General features: G+C 37.6%; 1 pseudogene across 1 annotated transcript; it reads left to right on the top strand.

Annotated features, from left to right (window-relative positions):
* The first annotated feature begins 10,521 nt into the window (after positions 1-10,521).
* Positions 10,522-10,928, top strand: LOC112625024 (annotated as a pseudogene). The gene has a single exon (XR_003119510.1). The product of XR_003119510.1 is annotated as a 40S ribosomal protein S26-like (transcript).
* The last annotated feature ends 971 nt before the right edge of the window (positions 10,929-11,899 follow it).

Below are 11,899 nucleotides of genomic sequence, written 5' to 3'. Positions count from 1 at the left end.
TCCTCTTTACATGGCTAGGCTGTGAATTTTCCAAATCTTCCTGTTCTGCTTCTCTTTTAATTATAAATTCCATCTTTAAATAATTTTTTTCTGCTTGCATCTTACTATATGCAGTTAAAATGCATGCAGCACCTTCAATATTTTGCTTAAATATTTCCTCTGCCAGATATCCCAGTTCATCACTTTTTAATTCTGTCTACCATAAAGCCCTCAAGCATGGAAACGATTCAACCAAGTCCTATGAGACTTTATAATAAAGATAGCCTTTTTCAGTTTTCAATTCCTCATTTCTCTCTGAGACCTCATCAGCAGGGCTTTTACTGTCCGTAGTTTTACCAGTATTCTCATCATGACCACTTAACTGATCTTTAAAAAGTTTCAAATGTTTCTGAAGCCTTTCTCTTCCTCTAAGCCTTCACCAGAATTGCTCTTAATGCTCCATTCATGGCAATCTATGCTTTTTCTAGTCTGCTCCTTCAAATTCTTTCAGCTTCTACCTGTTTCCCAGTTCGAAGTCCTTTCTCCATTTTGGGATATTTGTTATAGCAACGCCCACCCTTTGGTACCAACTTTCTGTCTCTGTCCATTTTGTATTCCTATAACAGAGTACTACAGATAGGGTAATTTATTTTTTTTAAATTATTTTCGAAAGTTCTGAAAGAACTAAGAAGTCCAATATCAAGGTGCCAGCATGTGGTGAGAGTCTTCTTGCTGCATCATCCACGGCAGAAGGTTGAAAGGCAAAAGAGTGTGCAAGAGCAAGAGAGAGCTGAACCTGGTTTTATACCAACCCACTCTCATAATAACAAACCCTCTCCCTCAATATTAACATTAACCCATTCAGAGCCCTGAAACTCTAATCATCTCTTAAGAGTTCCACCTCTTAATACCTTCATAACGGCAATTGAATTTCAACATGAGTTTGGCGAAAATATTCAAACCATAGGAACATCATTAACCAATAGGAAAATGCTAATCAAAATCATCTCATACACACAAAGATGGCTATAATAAAAATGGAAGGCAATAACAAGTGTTAGAGATGTGAAGATATTACTGTTGAGAATGCCTAACTTTGCCATTCCTTTAGAAAACAGTTTGGTACTCTTCAAAATTTGAAATACAGAGTTACCACATGACCAGCAGTTCTACTCTCTTGTACCTCCATACAAAAATTTGTACACAAGTGTTCATAGCGATATTATTCATAATAGCCAGAAATGAAAACAATAAAATTTACATCAACTGATGAATGTATAAATAAATGTATCCATACAATAGAATATTATTCAACAATAAATGGAAATGTGTTTGTGCATGCTACAACATAGAGGAATCTTGTAAACATGTTAAGTGAAAGACACCAGACCCAAAAGGTCATGTATTGTCTAATTCTCTTCATATGAAATGTCCAGAATAGATAAATCTATAACGATAGAAAATGAAGTATGTTTTTAGGGCTGGGGTGAATTGCAGGGGGCAATGGGAAGTGACTGTTATTGGGTAAAGGTTTTCTTTTGGGGGCATTGAAATCATTGATAATATTTCAGAGTGCAGGAAAGATTTCAACAGTGGAAATGCTTTATGAGCATCAACAGATTAATCTACCAGATCCTTTCTCTCAGGTAGCATAAATGCTACAGATTCATGCTTAAGTATCTTTTACTGTCAGCATGTCAAGATGTGGTTCAGGAGGTATTCAGGAATTAATTAGCATGATATTTACAATAGTGCACATGGCAGTTGGTGGATATTGTGTAATAGTTATTAATATTATCTCAAATTTGTATTATGTTATCTTGGACATAACATGTGTAAAGCTTAATGACAACCTTTACATTAGCAATTTGGTGGATGAGGAATACAAAGAATGTGAATAGTTTTATTTTTGTAAATGTATTTAAAACTAAATGAATTTCAGGTTTAATTAGGTTTGATTAGTAATTTTGAGTTAAAATTTTGATGTCTGTTATTCATATTTATATTTTGAGTAATTCAGGACAGAAATAACTTTTTGAAAATAATTTTGACTTGTTGGTATCTTACATTTAATTTGTATTTTAATGAAAACATTGAAATGCTTTTATTTAGAATAAAATGGAAATTTTTACTCTTTTAGATAATTGTTATCAATAGAGTATAAAATGGGAAAATATTGATTATAATTGTTGATACTGCTGACATGGGGAAAAGAAAATTTTAGAAAACGTATACATAAAAATTTACAAATTTATATTTTATCACTCATCCAAGCATCGTCACTTTATTAAGAAGACACTAAGGCATATGCAATTAATAATTAAATTGAGTCGTGTTCATTATTTTGCTACCGATCATATAAAAACCATAGTGTTACACATATGTTTGTGTTTTGTATTGTGAAGGTGTATTTTTCAAAGCAGGCAGTTAGTATATCTTTTATATAACAGTTTGTTAGTTTGTATTTATAACCTTCAGATATTTAAGCCTATGGTAAATAGACCTCCATTTGCACTTTTGCTCCAGGGCCCACAAAGGTTAGGGGTAAGCCTATTTCCTTCTAGTTTGGACAACTTGAAGGTCATATTTGATTTGTACCTTGTTTTGGTGTTGGTTGTAACGTAATTGGATTCATTGACCATGGGTCTCTGGCTCATTATGCAGAGCAGATATTCTATGAGCTGTGTTTATCTAAGGTCATGGGATGTTGTACCATACAGCTATGGTTCATAGGCCGAGCCAGCTGGGTGCAAGGCAGGTATTTCATTGGAATTCCTTTACATAGACTCTGGCTGCAGATATATATAGATATAGAGTCTTATTGGCTACCTCACACCCATGATGAAAATGAACTTGGATTGGCAATGCATCTTTGACAGTGACAACAACCTGTCTGCCAGGTGTTGCAGGGAAGCAGTGGAAATATGAACTGCAAAATTCATGGCCCATCTAGTAATAATTCCCTATGTTCTAAGCCCCGTAGTTCTTTGAATTACAGTTCTCATGTTCACTATGTTAAAAGAAAGTGCTTCAGTCCTCTTATAGTCTGTTTTCTTGCAAAGGTACTGTGGTACTTTCCTAAGGTTACTGTAACAAATTAGCACAAATAGTGGCTTCAAACAACAGGAACTGATTATCTTTGATTTTACAGCCCTCTTTTGGGGGACTAAAAATTCCTTTAAATTTATAATATATAATATTTTCTTCTCATGTTAATAGTTCATGCTCTGGATTCTTATCCTAAGATTTTTGGTATATAAATTTAAGTGATCCTCTGCTGTGGTCCAAATGTTTATGTACCCTTTCACAAAATTCGTATGTTGAAATCCTACATTTGGAGGTAGAGCCTTTGGGAGGTCATTAGGTCATGGGAGAAGAGACCTCATGATGAGGTTAGGGTCCTTACAAAGTATTTTCCAGAGAGACTTTGGGGAACTAACAGAGCTGTAATTCACTTATTACCACAAGGGAATCTCACTCATGTGAGGTCGTTGTGAGAAGGTACTAACTATGAGCCAGGAAGTCAACCCTCACCAGAGGGTTGATAGTACCTTGATCTGACAATACCTTGATCTTGGACTTCCCAGACTCCAGAACTGTAAAAAATAAATTTTGGTTGTTTATATAAGCCACTCAGCTTAAGGTATTTTGTTACAACAGTCCAAACAGACTAAGACATCCTCTTAATTAGTATCATCTTGCCCCAAGAACACTGTGCTAGATTAAGTATTTCTAGAGGCTTCAATTCTTCTTTCCTTGAAAGTTTGAGTTTTTTCTTTTTTCTTTTTTTTTTTTGAGACGGAGTCTCACTCTGTCGCCCAGGCTGGAGTGCAGTGGCCAGATCTCAGCTCACTGCAAGCTCCGTCTCCCGGGTTTATGCCATTCTTCTGCCTCAGCCTCCCGAGTAGCTGGGACTACAGGTGTCCGCCACCTTGCCCGGCTAGTTTTTTGTATTTTTTTAGTAGAGACGGGGTTTCACCGTGTTAGCCAGGATGGTCTCGAACTCTTGACCTCGTGATCCGCCCGTCTCGGCCTCCCAAAGTGCTGGGATTACAGGCTTGAGCCACCGTACCCGGCCGAAAGTTTGAGTTTAATTCGCTTTTGCTTGCGCAAGCCAGAACTTAGTGACTAATTTCTAGCAAATAGAATACTGTGGAATGATGCTGTATGACTTCCAAGACTAGACTACACTTCCAAGGCATTGTGGCTTTCTGCCTGCTCTGTCTTGGATCACTTGCTCCGAAGGATGTTAGCTGACATGTTGAGCTGATAAGCAACTTTATGGAGAGGTTCACATGGCCCTGAGGCCTCCTGCCATCAGCCGTGAAGAACAAGGCATCCGGCCAACAGCTTCTTGAGTGAGCTGTTTGGAAGTGGATCTTCCATCCTCTGTCAAACCTACAGATGACCGAAGGTCTGATATCTTAGCACTGAAATGAGTAACTCTGAGACAAAACCACCCACCTAAGCTGATCCCAGATTTCTGACTCTCAGAAACTGTGTGAGATACCAAATGTTTCTTGTCTTTAGGCCTGATATCTGGGGTAATTTGTTATGCAACCATAACTAATAAAACCAATTAAAATCTTCAAAATTGTCTGAGGGGAAATCAGTGATGTACCTTGCATCTTATAATTGCATATGATTAACAGAAAACTATTCATGTAAATAAATGTGAGCTGTTAAGATTTTCCCCGAAATATTGTTTGACTCAGAATCAAATGTAAGACTTAATTTATATAATCAGTATCCTTATTTTAATTTTAAGTAAATCAAATATAGAATCCAGAAGCCACTTAATATATACAAATATTTATTCTTTTCATGTCATACAAATTCGTATTTGCCACTAAAACAATGTTATAATGTTAGATAATATTAACCACACTATATCAGAACAAAACACAACTCCTCAGACATCATTGTTTCATTCAACAACATTTCATTTTAACACAGATGAAAAAAACATCTCTTCCTGGCCATGGCCACCGTCTATATGTAGTTTTCACATTCTCCCCACGTTTGTGGGTTTTCTCCAGTCACTCTGGTTTCCTCCCACATCCAAAGCTGTGAACATTGGGTAACTTGTACTTTTTGGTAATTCTTGTACTTTTTGGTAATACAGAGACACTGAGTATCATCTCATGTATGCACTCATCTTATGTCCTGTAACTAGTTAACTGCTGCTATTCTCAGGTCTGGGTTGCTCTACATTTCATCAAAAGTACACCAGATTGTTGTAGGAAAAGGCAACAGGCTCAGTATGCAGTGTCAAAAGACAGAATTACAACAAATTTAAAGATCTTAATTGGCTTGGTGATTCTATAATCGGGCAACACCTCATTCTATAAAATAGAGTAAGTATTCCAATAAGCTGAGCAGAGGAGGTTGGTTTTATAGGCAGAAAACACTTAAGAAAGCAGAAACGCAGAACACAATGTAAATTGATCATCTCAAAGTTACTTTCTCTGTAAAGGTTAAAGCAGAGGGTACTTTCTTATTACGCCAGCTAAAACTGGCCTGTTTGGGGATTTGGTTATTATCTCTCGCTCTCCTGATTTCTTGGAAGGTCAGATAAACCACCAAGTTCTGGCTTGGTGACATAGAACTTTAGCGTGAGTGACTTCATTTTGGTTTGGTCTCTTAGGCCTGGCACAAGAGCTCATCCAAATCAATGGCCTCCTATAAATTTTATTTAATAGTAGTATATAAAAACAATATTGGAGGAAAAAATCCTTTTTACCAGACAGGGGTTGGACATCCCCCAATGTCCATGACACTCCAATTTAAATAATCAAAATTAAAAGTTGTTTTTAGCACTAAGTGTACCCCAAAAATCCCACACCCCTTAACATTTGCCTTGTGCTCAGCAGAGAAGATCCTATGACAGGAAAACTGAGTTATTGTGGCATCCAGCAAGGTATCGGGAAAGTAGAACTTATTGTGAGTTGGTAAACTTCAAAACAACATTTAAAAAGCCACTGATAGGCCCAGTGCGGGGGCTCATGCCTGTAATCCCATCACTTTGGGAGGCTGAGGTAGACAAATTACTTGAGGTCAGGAGTTCGAGACCAGCCTGGCCAATGTGGTGAAACCCTGTCTCTGCTAAAAATACAAATATTAGCCCGGCAGAGTGGTGCATGCCTGTAATCCCAGCTACTCAGGAGTCTGAGGCAGGAGAATTGCTTGAACCCAGGAGGCGGAGCTTGCAGTGAATCGGGATCACACCACTGCACTCCAGCCTGGGCAGCAGAGCAAGACTCTGTTTCAAAAAAAGAAAAAAGAGCCATTGATGTCATATGAATTTGGAAGGGTTTAAAAATGCACGTCAGGTATAACATTTAGGATCTAGAAAGTATTGCAGTATTTATCTTCAGAAATAAATTGTTGATAATCTATTAAACAGTCACATGGTTGTCCAGGGAGCAAATCATTAGAGATCTCCTTATGCTTCTTTGGTATTTTTAAATTACAGAATATGCGACAGCAAGTTTTATTGATTATAGAGCAGCTAATTTTTTGTTGAGCATTGCCTATTGAGTTTTACAATACCATGTAAATTGTATCCCATTTAAAAGTCTTTGAACCCATAGACTTTCAACAAGAAAAGGTAAAACCCACAAAAGCAGGAATATTAAACAATGGATAATTTAACCCTGATCCCTGAGATAGACTAGGTACTCACATAACACATTAGAAAATGTTCATGAAAATTCTCAGGGATTTGGAATTCAAAGAAAACCCTGGCTTTCTCTGTGAGGAGTCCAGCTCCTAGTTGTTAAAAACCAGACTGTCATTTTTCAAGCCGGACCATAGGCTAAACAGCAGGACTCACATAGGGAAAACTGCCCTCCCCACACCAGACTGGGAGTCTCTGAAGGGAGTCGCAGTCAAAAACCCAGGCCCCTCTACTTGGCCAAGTTCTTTGCATACTCATATTTCTATCCCCTATGGGTTCATTCCTAAGTTTCTTTATCTGAGGCCTTGGATAGAGGTTCTTTCGGGTGCCTCTTCTGAGACATCCATATGAGAGAAGAAAAAGGAAAACTTGAAGATACATTTTCCCACTTTGACTCAGTACCTAGTACTTTTTTACTCTTAGCCCTTCCCCTTGACCCTCACCCTCACAGGGAGAAGGCTGCCATCTGCAAGCTGAGGAGAGAGGCCTCAGAAGAAGCCAAACCTGTAATTCCTAGCTCTTGGACTTCTAGCCTCCAGAACTGTGAGAAAATTAATTTCCACTGTCTAAACCACTGAGTTTGTGGCATTTTGTTATGGCAGCACCAACAGACTTACACAAAACCAAGAAAGAGAGAACCTTTATAGCATACCAGGGCCCATAAAAATACCAGAAGCTGTTGCTTGTTACTCCCTCAGTGGTGAGAGGATCTCACATCTGTGTGGACCTACCTGACCAGTGTGCCGTTCTATGGGGGAATATAGAACAGGGGGAGTTGGTGTTTTCTCTGGTTTCAGCCTCTTGTTTATGCCATCTCAGTAAGTGATTATTGACTTACCTTTTTCATTTTGGCTTATTGCTGTAATTGAATATTTCAAAGCTTGGCAGCTCAGTTCGTCCAGCTCAGCTGAGCTTCTGACACCCAATTGGCACATTCAGGTCATTATATCACAAACAATATAATTAAAGCAACTCTGAAACTGACTAATTTTGAGTTTACCAAGGATGATTCTTCCTAACAAATAAACCAAAATAAACTCTGATTATAAGAATATGATTAACAAACCTTAATGTGGAGTCTGTGGAGCCAAGACTTCCTTATGTGGCTTCATCACTTATTTTTTAACACTATACACCAAACACATTTGAATTAAAGTAAGAAAATCAAAATATGTTTCTCAAAGTCAAAGAATCTTACCTTGCCATTCATTCACATATATACATATAGAGAACATTTTGTTTCAAGTAATAGAAAACTCAACATTAAGTGACTAAAGTAATAAATAAAATTTATTGGTTGCTCTAAATGACACACCAGGAAGTAAGACAGAATAAATAAGTAAGTTTCGAATAAAATATAATCAGTCTATATGTAAGTACTGCTGTGATTCTTTAGGCCATTTCATTCTTTGTGCTCCCTTCTTTTCTTCAGGAAGGCTTTACTAAAGGAACACAAAGGCTGCAGGAGTTCTAGACTTCACATCTGCGAGCCACCTCATTTGAAGCAAAAGGTCTTGGTTTTCCTAGAATCCCTTTTCTCTGATTATGCTAACTTTTGTCACATTCCAGTTACTGAACCAATCACTCTGGCTAAAGGATATAGTAGATTGTTCTAATTGGCTTGGTCTACATTATGTGTTCTATTCCTAGAGCTAGTGGATGGAGTCATTATCTTCTCTGAAACTACATGAAATTTCAAATAAAAGTCAGGGACTATTAAGAAGAGGTGAATAAATACTAGAGATGTAATCACAAATGTCAAATAAATTGGTTAATAAAGAACTGACTGTACTTTTTATTTGGTCAATAAGTTAAAAAATATTTCTAGAGCAAGATGGTGTAATAATAATCTCCAGTAATCCCCCCCACACAGAAACGTTAATTTAAACAACTATGAGCAAAAATATTTTCACAAGAGATAAGAAAACCAGGTGAAAGATCATGGTGGCTGGTTGTAGCATAATAATAAGAAAACATGCATTGAAGAGGGTAGAAAGGACAGTTATACATTACCCATGTCACCACTTTCCCAATCCTAGGCAGCATAAGCAGAGATAACATTTGTTTTGGGGGAAAAAGGGAAGTAAGTACAGGACTCTGCCTTGGACCCCAACTCTGGGTCTACCACAATAAAACCCAGCATTGAGCATGCCCCCATGGCTTCAGACTCCAGGCCAGTACCCACGGACATAGTTTCCAGACCCATATTAGTGCCAGGTGGGACTTCACAACCCCAGAATTCAGACCTACAAGATGGGCTTTTCTTCTGGTTCACACCACCACTAGACTAGCCTCAGTGACCCTGGAATATGAACTTCTCTTATCAGGAGGCAGGACTCAGTAGCCACAGGCATTGGGCATGACCTAGCACCAAGCAAGCTGCAAGAGCCCCAGACTTCAGGCCTGCCCCAGCACCCACTCCAGCTGCAGCTATCCTAAGCACCAGTCCTAGCAGCCCTGGGCTTCAGAACCATGCCAAACAGCCCACCCAAAATCTCTGGATAGGCTACCTGTTGAAAAGATTTATCAGACAAAATCCACCTGTGAATTTTGGAGTAAGTGCTTACTTCTTCAAATATGCAGACATTGCAACACAACCTCAAGGATCATGAACAACCAAGAAAACATAACATCACCAAAGGGATAAAATAAAGTACCCATAACTAACCCTAAGGAAGTGGAGATATGTAAACTGCCTGCCAAAAATCTTCAAAATAGCACTTTTAAGGAAGCTCAGCGAACTTCAAAAAAAATACAGAGAAGCAATTCAATGAAATAAGGAAAACAATAAGTGACAAGAGTGAGAAATTTATCAGAGAAATTGAAATAATTAAAATGAACAAACAGAAACCCTGGAGCTGAAAAACACAGTGAGCAAACAAAAGTTACAACAAAGAGCATCAACAGCAGAACTGTTCAAACATAAGAAACTCAAAACTAGGTTATTTAAAAATGCATAGTCAGCCAAGTGGCCTGTGCCTATAGTCTCCAGCTACTCAGGGGGCTGAGGTGAAAAGATTGTTTGAGTATGGGAAGCTGAGGCTACAGTAAGCTGTAATCATGCCACTGCACTCTAGCCTTGATGACAGAACAAACACTTAAATAAATAAATAAATAAATAATAGAATATATAGTCAGAGAAGAAAAACAAAAGGAATGAAGAAGAGAATTAAGGGACACCATCAAAAGAGAAAATATTTGAGTCACAGGTGTGTGAGAAGTAGAAAAGAAAGATAAAGGAGTAGAAGGCTTATTTAAAGAAACAATAGCAGAAAACTTTCCCAACATAGGAAAGATATAAATATCCAGGTATAGAAAGTTACTAATCAAATTCAATCCAAACAAAACTAACCTAAGATATTGTAATCAAACTTTCAAAAATCAAAGAAAAAGAGAGGATTCTGAATGCAACAAGAAAAAAGAAGCAAATAACATATAAGGGAGTTTCAATATGGCTCACAGCAGAAACCTTACAGGTCAGGAGAGAGTGGGATTATATATTCAGAGCACTAAAGAAAAAAAAACCTGTCAGCCAAGAATATTGTACCCAGCAAAGCTGTCCTTTAGAAATGAAGGAGTTTTAAAGACTTTACCAGAAAATAAAAGCCGAGGGAGTTTATCATTACCACACTCGTTTTACAAGAAATGTTAAAGGAAATTTTTGAAGCTGAAATAAAAGGATACTAATAAGTAACATAAAGACGTCTAATAGTGTAAAACTCATTGGTGAAACTAATTAAACAGGGAAATTCAGAATACTCTAATATTGCAATGGTGGTGTGTAAATCACTTAAATCTTTAGTATAATGGTTAAAAGACAGAACTATTAAAAAATAATAATAGGTACAATAATTTGTTCTCTTCGGTCCGTACGTCCAAGATGACAAAGAAAAGAAGGAACAATGGTCGTGCCAAAAAGGGCCGCGGCCATGTGCAGCCTATTTGCTGCACTAACTGTGCCCGATGCGTGCCCAAGGACAAGGCCATTAAGAAATTCATCATTCGAAACATAGTGGAGGCCGCAGCAGTCAAGGACATTTCTGAAGCGAGCGTCTTTGATGCCTATGTGCTTCCCAAGCTGTATGTGAAGCTACATTACTGTGTGAGTTGTGCAATTCATAGCAAAGTAGTCAGGAATTGATCTCATGAAGCTCGCAAGGACCGAACACCCCCTCCCCGATTTAGACCTGCGGGTGCTGCCCCACATCCCCCACCAAAGCCCATGTAAGGAGCTGAGTCCTTAAAGACTGAGACAGACAATTCTCTGGAGAAAAATAAAATGGAAATTGTACTTACAAAATAATAATAATAATAATAATAATTTGTTAAGGGACATGTAGTATAAAAAGATGGAAATTGTGACATCAAAGATACAAAATGTCGAAGGAAGAATACAGTAAAAATGTAGCTTTTTTTGTAATAAAATTTAAGTGGTTATCAATTTAAAAGAACCTGTCATCACTGTAAGATGCTTTTTTGTAAGCCTCAAGGCAACCACAAAGCAGAACCTACAGTTGATACACAAAAAATAAAAATCAAGGAATCAAAACATACCACTAAAGAAAATCACTCAACCACAAAGGAAGACATAAAAAGAGAAAGAAAGAAACAAGGATCTATGAAACAAATAGAAAACAATTAACAAAAGGCGGTAGTAAGTCCTTACCTACAGATAATTACCTTGAATGTAAATGAATTAAATTATCCAATCAAAAGACATAGAGTGTCTAAATGAATTTTTTTAAGACCTAGACATATACTGCTTAGAAGAGATTTTCTTAACCTGTAGACTAAAAGTAAAGGGATGGAAAAAGATATTCCATGCAAATGGAAATCAGAAAGATTGGAAAAGGAAGCAGGGGTAGTGATAAAACTGGAGAATGGTTACCAGGGGTTGGCATCAGGGCTTGGGGAGATGTTGATTAAAAAAATACACAATTTTAGTTAGAAGAAATAAGTTCAAGAAGTCTATTGTACAGCATGGTGATGTGAACACCAAATATCTGAGAGGTCTCAGTCAATATGGGAAGTTTATTTTGCCAAAGTTAAGGACACACCCGTGACACAGCCTCAGGAGGTTGTGACAACATGTGCCCAAGTTGTCTGAGGCACAGCTTGGTATTATACATTTTAGGGAGACATGAGACATCAATCAACACATGTCAGATGTACATTGGTTCTGTCCAGAAAGGCGGGACAACTCGAAGCTTGGCAGGGCTTCCAGGTCATAGGTAGGTAAGA

Source organism: Theropithecus gelada, chromosome 5 (assembly GCF_003255815.1).
Source record: "Theropithecus gelada isolate Dixy chromosome 5, Tgel_1.0, whole genome shotgun sequence".
Lineage (NCBI taxonomy): Eukaryota > Metazoa > Chordata > Mammalia > Primates > Cercopithecidae > Theropithecus > Theropithecus gelada.
Note: the sequence above shows the minus strand (reverse complement) of the source record. Positions and strands in the feature narration are given on the sequence as shown.